Here is a 10647-nt window from a genome sequence, read left to right as displayed (position 1 = left end):
CATAGGGAACATGTTTCACGCCTCTAGCGTGTCTAAACACTTAACAATCTTACATGTTTCAATAAGATACCCTCTCATCCTTCTAAACTCCAGAGTATACAAACCCAGCCGCGCCATTCTCTCAGCATATGACAGTCCCGCCATCCCGGGAATTAAACTTGTAAACCTATGCTGCACTCCCTCAATAGCAAGAATGTCCTTCCACAAATTAGGGGACCAAAACTGCACACAATACTCCAGGTATGGTCTCGTTAGGGCTCTGTACAACTCTTTGCTCCTATACACAACTCCTCTTGTTATGATGACCAACATGCCATTCGCTTTCTTTACTGCCTGCTGTACCTGCATGCTTACTTTCATTGACTGATTTGTGCATTACGTTGTCTAACTGCATTTCGTTGTCTCTGTATTGTACACTGACAATGACAATTAAAGTTGAATCTGAATCTGAATCTGATCTGATGAACAAGGCTCTCCAGATCTTGTTGTACATCCATTAAAGGACCCAACACTTCCTCCTCCTGATATCAACTTGCTGGGCAACATGATGTAACAACCTTCACGTTCACTGATGCCCACTGATACAAAGTACACATTTAAACTCTCTTCCTCTGGCTTCTGGCATTAAATCCCCTTCTCTGTCCTTGAATGGTCCTAAACCCTCCTAGTCAACATCTTGCTTGTGATGTGTGTACAAAGTGTGTTGCGATTCTCTTCCTAATCCCACTCACCAAGGACATCTCATGGAGTTAATGCAGCAGTCTGAGAAATGCTGTAGGGGGAATCCCGCAGTCACAGAGCTGTAGTGACTTGGTGATCTTGCAGACGGATTCCACTGTTGGGGTCTGCAGATCCTACAATCTGAGCAGTGTTGAAGGCTTTCTGAACAAGACCATGGGGTTAAGTATACCACAGCCTGTGTGGGGTTTTATTGTCTGTTGAGTATAGCATGGGACAGAAAAATGCAAGGGTCCAAACTGAGGAAGGAAAACAAAACCAGTTTAAAGAGAATGTGAAGTCTGAAGAAGGGTCTCGACCCGAAACGTCGCCTATATCCTTCGCTCTATAGATGCTGCCTCACTCGCTGAGTTTCTCCAGCATGTTTGTCTACCTTAAAGAGAGTGTCTGTTCTTTTACGTTCTGAGATCCTGCTCTTGGTATTGGGGGTTCAGTATTGATGTGGATAGAGAACTGGCTCACAGACAGGAAGCAAAGAGTAGGAGTAAACGGGTCCTTTTCAGAATGGCAGGCAGTGACTAGTGGGGTACCGCAAGGCTCAGTGCTGGGACCCCAGCTATTTACCATATATATTAATGATCTGGATGAGGGAATTGAATGCAACATCTCCAAGTTTGCGGATGACACGAAGCTGGGGGGCATTGTTAGCTGTGAGGAGGATACTAGGAGGCTGCAAGGTGACTTGGATAGGTTGGGTGAGTGGGCAAATGCATGGCAGATGCAGTATAATGTGGATAAATGTGAGGTTATCCACTTTGGTGGCAAAAACAGGAAAGTAGACTATTATCTCAATGGTGGCCGATTAGGAAAAGGGGAGATGCAACAAGACCTGGGTGTCATGGTACACCAGTCATTGAAAGTAGGCATGCAGGTGCAGCAGGCAGTGAAGAAAGCGAATGGTATGTTAGCATTCATAGCAAAAGGATTTGAGTATATGAGCAGGGAGGTTCTACTGCAGTTGTACAGGGTCTTGGTCTTGGTGAGACCACACCTGGAGTATTACGTATCACATGACAGTGAACAATAGTGTTTTGCACAGGACAACGGAACATTCTAGAGATTTGCAACCAGAAAAAACAAATATAAAGTTATGAGGGGCATAGTTTGGATAGACTATGGGGTCGTGTGAGTGGAATTGAGGGGGGGGGGGAGTTATGTAAAATATTATGATGCAGGACTTTGAGAGTAACGTCCGATGTCACTAAAATAAGACTGGTGAGGAATTGGGGTGCAGGGTGAAGACCTGAAGCTGTTACAATTGGTGTGGAGAAGTGGTTATAGTTACCATGCGCTGATGCTGTACGTTTTGATCAAGCAACGTGTTTGAACTCTTGGTTTGAAAGAGTCTTTGTGTAATTCTATATCAGCATCAGGGATCAGGTTGTAGACGTGTTTGCTGATGAGGCTGAAGTCCTGCTTTATTACTGTGTATTGAGCTGAACTTTAGTAGGGGTGTGTTCACTCATTGTTAGGATCTATAAAACTCCAATCACTCGGATTGGCTTGAAGCAGAATCGTGAGGACCGCGCCAGGTAGGAACAAAAGCTATATGGGGCAACAGCATTGCGAGTTCATAGGAAAACCTTCCATGGTAGCTTGTTTCTGCAGGTGCTCAACCATGTCACTAGATTAATGTTTCAATAATGGGTCTGCAAGGGAAAACGTTTTGTTCAATAAAAATCTATTTCTCAAAATTCAAAACCAAACTTCCTGGAGTAATCGGAGCTCCGGAGTGTTGGGCCAGCTGCTTTAACACCGTGGAGCTGTGGTCTGCGGAGATTCCAGCCGCGGGCGACGCTGACTTTAACATCGCCGAGTCCTGGGACCTTTTGCCGGGGGTCGCCAGTGTTGGAGCTCCGTCCAGCTCGGCCTGTGGACTACCGGGATCCGCAGTCTCCGGCAGGAAGCGGCCGATTATGAAACTCCGAACCGCTGAGTGTGTTCATCCGTTCTGATGTCGGAATTCCATCATCCCGGCGAGAGGGCCTGAACATCGGGCCGCCCGTAGCGGAGACTGCGGGAGGGCTCCAGAGATGACTGAAGTTTATTGCATTCTCTCACAGTGAAAGCGGCCGTGCACCAATTGTAATCTCAGCAGCTGCTGGTAATACATTTCAATCCCTTGCTCCCAGTGATAAGCAAGTTTTAAATCTTGACACCTTTCTTGATGACATGCACGACCTGACTGTGGCAACGGGTCATCGTGGACAATAACTGTCGCTGTGGGGGTGGTGGGTTAATGCGGAGAGAGCCCTTGAATGATACAACAGCTATAACAATTAGTGTTATTATAACACTATTAGTGAGGGAGTGCACCGTAGGTTCACCAGGTTAATTCCTGGGATGGCGGGACTGTCATATGCTGAGAGAATGGAGCGGCTGGGCTTGTACACTCTGGAGTTTAGAAGGATGAGAGTGGATCTCATTGAAACATAGAAGATTGTTAAGGGATTGGACACGCTAGAGGCAGGAAACATGTTCCCGATGTTGGGGGAGTCCAGAACCAGGGGCCACAGTTTAAGAATAAGGGGTCGGCCATTTAGAACGGAGACAAGGAAACACTTTTTCTCACAGAGAGTTGTGAGTCTGTGGAATTCTCTGCCTCAGTGGGCGGTGGAGGCCGGTTCTCTGGATACTTTCAAGAGAGAGCTAGATAGGGCTCTTAAAGACAGCGGAGTCAGGGGATATGGGGAGAAGGCAGGAACGGGGTACTGATTGGGGATGATCAGCCATGATCACATTGAATGGTGGTGCTGGATCGAAGGGCCGAATGGCCTCTACTCCTGCACCTGTTGTCTATTTTTCTATGTCTCTAATGGTCAGGGGGACATTTTGTGGGGTAACGCAGCTCTTGGAATTAATATGTATAATTTACCTTGAGCACGATTACAAGATCTAATTGTGTTCATCTTCATCGCTGTGTTAGAAGTATTCACTTCAATGAGTTTGTGTGGTTCAATACCAGCATCGGGGGTCAGGGTGTGGACCAGTTTGCTGATGAGGAAGAAGTGCAGCTTGATAACTGTACTATAAACTGGGTTTTACATACGGTGTGTTCACTCACTGCTGGGACCTATAAAACTCACTCACTCTGATTCAGTTGAAGTAGAATCAGGAGCTCAGAGCAAGGTGGGAACACGAACCATATGGGGCAACATCGTGGCGTTTTCACAGGAATTCCTGCCACGCCAATAGATATATGAAGCTGTGAAACAGTCTCTAGGTTAGTGTTTTAATTATGGTCAGGCAAATAAATAGTTTTTGTTTTTACAAAATGGTGATTCCTAATATTCAAACCGGAACTTCCTCATGTATACTCAGCTGCTTCCGACAATACTGTTACAACTCGTTGCTCCAAGTTATGAGCAGGTTTAAGATCTCGGGACCTTTCCTGTTGACCTACATTGTGGCCGAACAGCATGTTCCAAGTAACCGCCGACAATGCCTCTTAAGGATAAAGGGGTCATATTTTAGGACCGAGGTGAGAAAAACATTTTTCACACAGAGAGTGGTGAATCTCTGGAATTCTCTGCCACAGAAGGTAGTTGAGGCCAGTTCATTGGCTATATTTAAGAGGGAGTTAGATGTGGCCCTTGTGGCTAAAGCGATCAGGGGGTATGGAGAGAAGGCAAGTACAGGATACCGAATTGGATGATCAGCCATGATCATATTGAATGGCGGTGCAGGCTCGAAGGGCCGAATGGCCTACTCCTGCACCTATTTTCCATGTTTCTATGTTTCAGTCCTTTTCTAATTTTATATGTTTCTATAAGATTCCCCCTCTTCCTTCTAAACTCCAGTGAATACAAGTCTACATTTTACCAGGGGTGAAGTTCAGAAAAGTAGAAGGCAGTGGGACAGTTTAAAATAGTTGTCCTATGTGTTTTTATTTACACAGAGAGAGATGGATGACTAAACATACTACCAGGAGGGTTGGTGTAGGCACATCCGATTGTATCATTTAAGATACTTTTCACATAGGCGCAAGGGTATGCAGATGATGCTAAGATATTGATAACGGACATACAAAGGAAGTCAGCTTAACTTGGCATCATGTTTGGATCGGTCATTGTGTGCCGAAGCCAGAACATGTAACTGCTCTGTTCTGACCTATGGTCCATCTATATCTTCTATAGGGAGGTTTCAGGGCAGTCGGGTCACGACCCATGACCCGTACTGTTGCTACGCTACTCAGATTCAGATTCAGATTCAATTTTAATTGTCATTGTCAGTGTACAGTACAGAGACAACGAAATGCATTTAGCATCTCCCTGGAAGAGCGACATAGCAAATGATTTAAATAAATAATAATAAGTGATAATAAGTGTCCGGGGGGGGGGGGGGGGTGATTGGCAGTCACCGAGGTACGTTGTTCAGTAGAGTGACAGCCGCCGGGAAGAAGCTGTTCCTGGACCTGCTGGTTCGGCAACGGAGAGACCTGTAGCGCCTCCCGGATGGTAGGAGGGTAAACAGTCCATGGTTGGGGTGAGAACAGTCCTTGGCGATGCTGAGCGCCCTCCGCAGACAACGCTTGCTTTGGACAGACTCAATGGAGGGGAGCGAGGAACCGGTGATGCGTTGGGCAATTTTCACCACCCTCTGCAATGCCTTCCGGTCGGAGACAGAGCAGTTGCCATACCATACTGTGATGCAGTTGGTAAGGATGCTCTCGATGGCGCAGCGGTAGAAGTTCACCAGGATCTGAGGAGACAGATGGACCTTCTTCAGTCTCCTCAGGAAGAAGAGACGCTGGTGAGCCTTCTTGATCAGAGTTGAGGTATTGTGGGTCCAAGAGAGGTCATCGGAGATGTTGACTCCCAGGAACCTGAAGCTAGAAACACGTTCCACCTCCGTCCCGTTAATGTGGATGGGGGTGTGCGTGCCGCCCCTGGACTTCCAAATGGAGTACACGCGATGAACTGCAGGTAGGCACTTACCATTGTTTCCAGCGTAGCGGGCCCGTTAAAACCCGCTGAAATTGTCAATTTTTATGCTGTAAATAATTATGGAAATCGGGATAAGCGTGTGAGACATTTAGCCTACTTCAGAATCCCAAAAGTGAGGAGAAATGACGGTAGATAGAAGCGAGAGCTGAAGGGACAACAACAGACAGAGTGCTTGGCCAACATTGGCCGTTTGCTCGCTGCATTTCATCAATTAAGGTATTATTTGTGTTTTTTCTTGATTCCTTTGGCATCTAAAAAGTTTCAGAAGTGATAAATCTGGCTCTAAATTTTTTAAATCACCCATGGTTCCCAAGTGGGTTTTTGCATACAAAATGAAAATGCATCTGAAGAAAAATTTACAACCAGATTTATCACTTCTGAGACGTTTTAGATACCAAAGGAATCAAGAAAAAAACACAAATAATGCCTTACTGTTGATGAAATGCAGTGAGCAAACGCAATAATTCCCAATATTTTCAATTCCGATATCTGCACGGCCAATGTTTACCAAGCACTTTAGCTGCTGTTGTCCCTTCAGCTCCCGCTTCTATTTACCTTCATTTCGCTTCACTTTTGGAATTCTAAAGTTGGGGACATGTCTCTCACACTTACCCCGACATCCACAATTTTTTACAGCGCAAACATTCAACATTTTGACGGTTTTCAACAGGTAGAAAAGTACGCGTTTCTTGCATTAATAACATATACCGGAAGTGACGGATGTCCTCCAGATGGATTGAGCGGCTCCGTGCGTCAAGCCCTATGACCCAGTGACCTTACGTGCACACCCCCCTATAAAATGGGCGTCAATGCGCAATGAAAGGTCTCTGGACCATATGCATTCTATGATCTTTGTGGGGGGACGGTATGTGTGTGTTTCTGTGTGTGAGAGGCAAGATAGAGATTATATATTTCAAAGTTCCTCATGGATCAGAAGCAACTTTGATTTAAAGCAACTCATGATGTACATGAGCCATAAAGGCAATTACATTTTCCTTTATCTTTTTGCCTATAAGATATAAGGAACTTAAGCCATAAGCCAATATATTTGCGTATATTTATATATTATAAACACGTATATATATATATATATATATATGATGCACACACATATGTAAATGTGATATTGATGTATAGACTTATATAACACGCATACATATTTCTCTAATTTCTTATATATATAAACACATATATTCATTATATGTATATATGATACGTATATATGTGTGATATATATGTATATGAATACATAACCATATATAACCATATAATAACTGCACAAATAATTTATAAAGCAACAAATAAATTGCTACCTGTAAACATACAAAAACTGTTCAAAGACAGAGAGGGGGGTTATAACTTTAGAGGGAAACTAAACATTATGCTCGGTCGGACCAATTTAAAAAGTATGTGTATTTCCATTTGTGGGGTGGTTTTGTGGAATGGTCTTGACGAAACGATTAAACAAAGTATGAATATAATGCAATTTAATAAAATGTACAAAAGATATATCTTTGAAAAGTACAGTAATGAGGAAGGAGAATGTAAATCTCACAGATGTTAATGGTGCTTGGGTAGACACAAATGCTGGAGAAACACAGCGGGTGCAGCAGCATCTATGGAGCGAAGGAAATAGGCGACGTTTCGGGCCGAAACCCTTCTTCAGATTATTGGTGCTTGATCTTTTTGTTCTTTTCTTTTTTTGTTCTTCTTTTCTTAATAGCTTGATTGGAGTAGTTTTATTTGAATTGTCTTTTTAGTTTATTTTATTGAATTTTGCATTTGTTAATGATGAAGAATGGGGGTAGGACTTGACAAGCATAGGCTTCTTCGCACCCCTTTTCGAATGAGTCTAATGTGTATTATGTTGAAATTGGCTTTTGATTTTTTAATTTATGTATGTACATATATGTTATGTATATGTGTATGTGTGTATATGTGTATATGTATGTATATATGTACATGTACATGTATGTGTGTATGTATTTATGTAAATATGTATGTATATATATATATAATTTTCCTTTTATTTAATACATTTTCATCTTTTTTTTTAAATCGTTCGAAATAAAGATAAAGATATCATAAGGGGTTATCATAAGATAAAGATATCTTAAGGGGTTGGACAGGCTAGATGCAGGAAGATTGTTCCCGATGTTGGAGAAGTCCAGAACAAGGGTGGGAGTATATGGATCCTTTTCAGAATGGCAGGCAGTGACTAGTGGGGTACCGCAAGACTCAGTGCTGGGACCCCAGCTATTTACAATATATATTAATGATCTGGATGAGGGAATTGAATGCAACATCTCCAAGTTTGCGGATGACACGAAGCTGGGGGGCAGTGTTAGCTGTGAGGAGGATGCTAGGAGGCTGCAAGGTGACTTGGATAGGTTGGGTGAGTGGGCAAATGCATGGCAGATGCAGTATAATGTGGATAAATGTGAGGTTATCCACTTTGGTGGCAAAAACAGGAAAGTAGACTATTATCTCAATGGTGGCCGATTAGGAAAAGGGGAGATGCAACAAGACCTGGGTGTCATGGTACACCAGTCATTGAAAGTAGGCATGCAGGTGCAGCAGGCAGTGAAGAAAGCGAATGGTATGTTAGCATTCATAGCAAAAGGATTTGAGTATAGGAGCAGGGGGGTTCTACTGCAGTTGTACAGGGTCTTGGTGAGACCACACCTGGAGTATTACGTACAGTTTTGGTCTCCTAATCTGAGGAAAGACATTCTTGCCATAGAGTACAGAGAAGGTTCACCAGACTGATTCCTGGGATGTCAGGACTTTCATATGAAGAAAGACTGGATAGACTCGGCTTGTACACGCTGGAATTCAGAAGATTGAGGGGGGATCTTATAGAAACGTACAACATTCTTAAGGGGTTGGACAGGCTAGATGCAGGAAGATTGTTCCCGATGTTGGGGAAGTCCAGAACTAGGGGTCACAGTTTAAGGATAAGAGGGAAGTCTTTTAGGACCAAGATGAAAAAAACATTTTTTACACAGAGAGTAGTGAATCTCTGGAATTCTCTGCCACAGAAGGTAGTTGAGGCCAGTTCATTGGCTATATTTAAGAGGGAGTTAGATGTGGCCGTTGTGGCTAAAGGGTTCAGGGGGTATGGAGAGAAGGCAGGTACAGGATACTGAGTTGGATGATCAGCCATGGTGCAGGCTCGAAGGGCCGAATGGCCTATTCCTGCACCTATTTTCTATGTTTCTATGTTTCTTCTTCCTGAGCTGCTTCCTACAGCCACTCTCCATGTGATTTTTCCTGTCCCCAATAGCGTGTACCGCCAGGATCTGCTGAAAGTAACAGACAGTGAGCAAGAGTATTCATCGTTCACCGCACTGTAAATAACCCAGGCAAGTTGAGAAAACGGGCAACTTGTTTCAACAAACCGAACCGCTCGGACCACGGCTCAGAACAATCCCATGTCTTGGACACAGGGTGTGGAGGCATAATCTGATCAAACTGTGAACTCAGTTAAACATTATCAGACAGAGATGAGCTTTGCCCAGCGTTTATTAATTTACCGTCAGAGCCCATAAAGCTGCGATGGGAATCGGGAAATTTTACAATGTAGGGCAGTAGAAAAATAAAACAGCCTCTTCACATTTTTATGAAACTGTTCAATGGTCTCGATCTTAATATTAAACCAAGTACTGTGCTTCTGTATGTAATTTATTCTATGTAATGTCTTGTATTTTATCTGGACCTTCAGTCTATAATAAAAAGTAAGGAATATAGAAACATAGAAAACAGGTGCAGGAGGAGGCCATTCGGCCCTTCGAGCCAGCACCGCCATTCAATGTGATCATGGCTGATCATCCCCAATCAATAACCTGTGCCTGCCTTCTCCCCATATGCCTTGATTCCACTAGCCCCTAGAGCTCTATCTAACTCTCTCTTAACTCCATCCAGTGACTTGGCCTCCACTATCATTCCTACAGAGCAAACATGACAAAACTTAAGACAGGTGAGAAAAAACTTTTTCACCCAGAGAGTTGTGAATCTGTGGAATTCCCTGCCACATGACAGTGAACAATAGTGTTTTGCACAGGACAACGGAACATTCTAGAGATTTGCAACCAGAAAAAACAAATATAAAGTTATGAGGGGCATAGTTTGGATAGACTATGGGGTCGTGTGAGTGGAATTGAGGGGGGGGGGGGGGGGGGAGTTATGTAAAATATTATGATGCAGGACTTTGAGAGTAACGTCCGATGTCACTAAAATAAGACTGGTGAGGAATTGGGGTGCAGGGTGAAGACCTGAAGCTGTTACAATTGGTGTGGAGAAGTGGTTATAGTTACCATGCGCTGATGCTGTACGTTTTGATCAAGCAACGTGTTTGAACTCTTGGTTTGAAAGAGTCTTTGTGTAATTCTGTATCAGCATCAGGGATCAGGTTGTAGACGTGTTTGCTGATGAGGCTGAAGTCCTGCTTTATTACTGTGTATTGAGCTGAACTTTAGTAGGGGTGTGTTCACTCATTGTTAGGATCTATAAAACTCCAATCACAAACAGGACCCTCCTGGACTAGCTGCAGTTCTCAGGTCACCTGCGAGCCCCGGGTCAAGCTGCGGTTCCGCTGTCCGGTCCCTGCAGCCGCTCGCAGCCACCCGAGCTCTGAGTGAGTTCTTAAATGTGAATATCTCATAACTAAACATTTGTGGGTTAGCAGCATATTGCAGCAATCCACTCAATTTTAAATAATTCTACATCAAAATTCATGAACAAGGATAACACCTTTTATTTCTGTCATTTATGGTAAGATTTAAATAATTTATTGTTTTATGTGCGAGATATACAGGGCGTTCAGAACAAAGACGGCAGTTCTTTGACAAGTACTCCGTAGTTCAGTGTAGGAGATCTTGTCAACGAGTATTCTGGACCCGCTGTCAACATCTGAATTTACAGTAAAATGTCGTATAGAATTAACTTATAAGAACAAATCTGA

The sequence above is a fragment of the Amblyraja radiata genome, chromosome 15 (genome assembly GCF_010909765.2).
Source record: "Amblyraja radiata isolate CabotCenter1 chromosome 15, sAmbRad1.1.pri, whole genome shotgun sequence".
Classification (NCBI taxonomy): Eukaryota; Metazoa; Chordata; class Chondrichthyes; order Rajiformes; family Rajidae; genus Amblyraja; species Amblyraja radiata.
Note: the sequence above shows the minus strand (reverse complement) of the source record.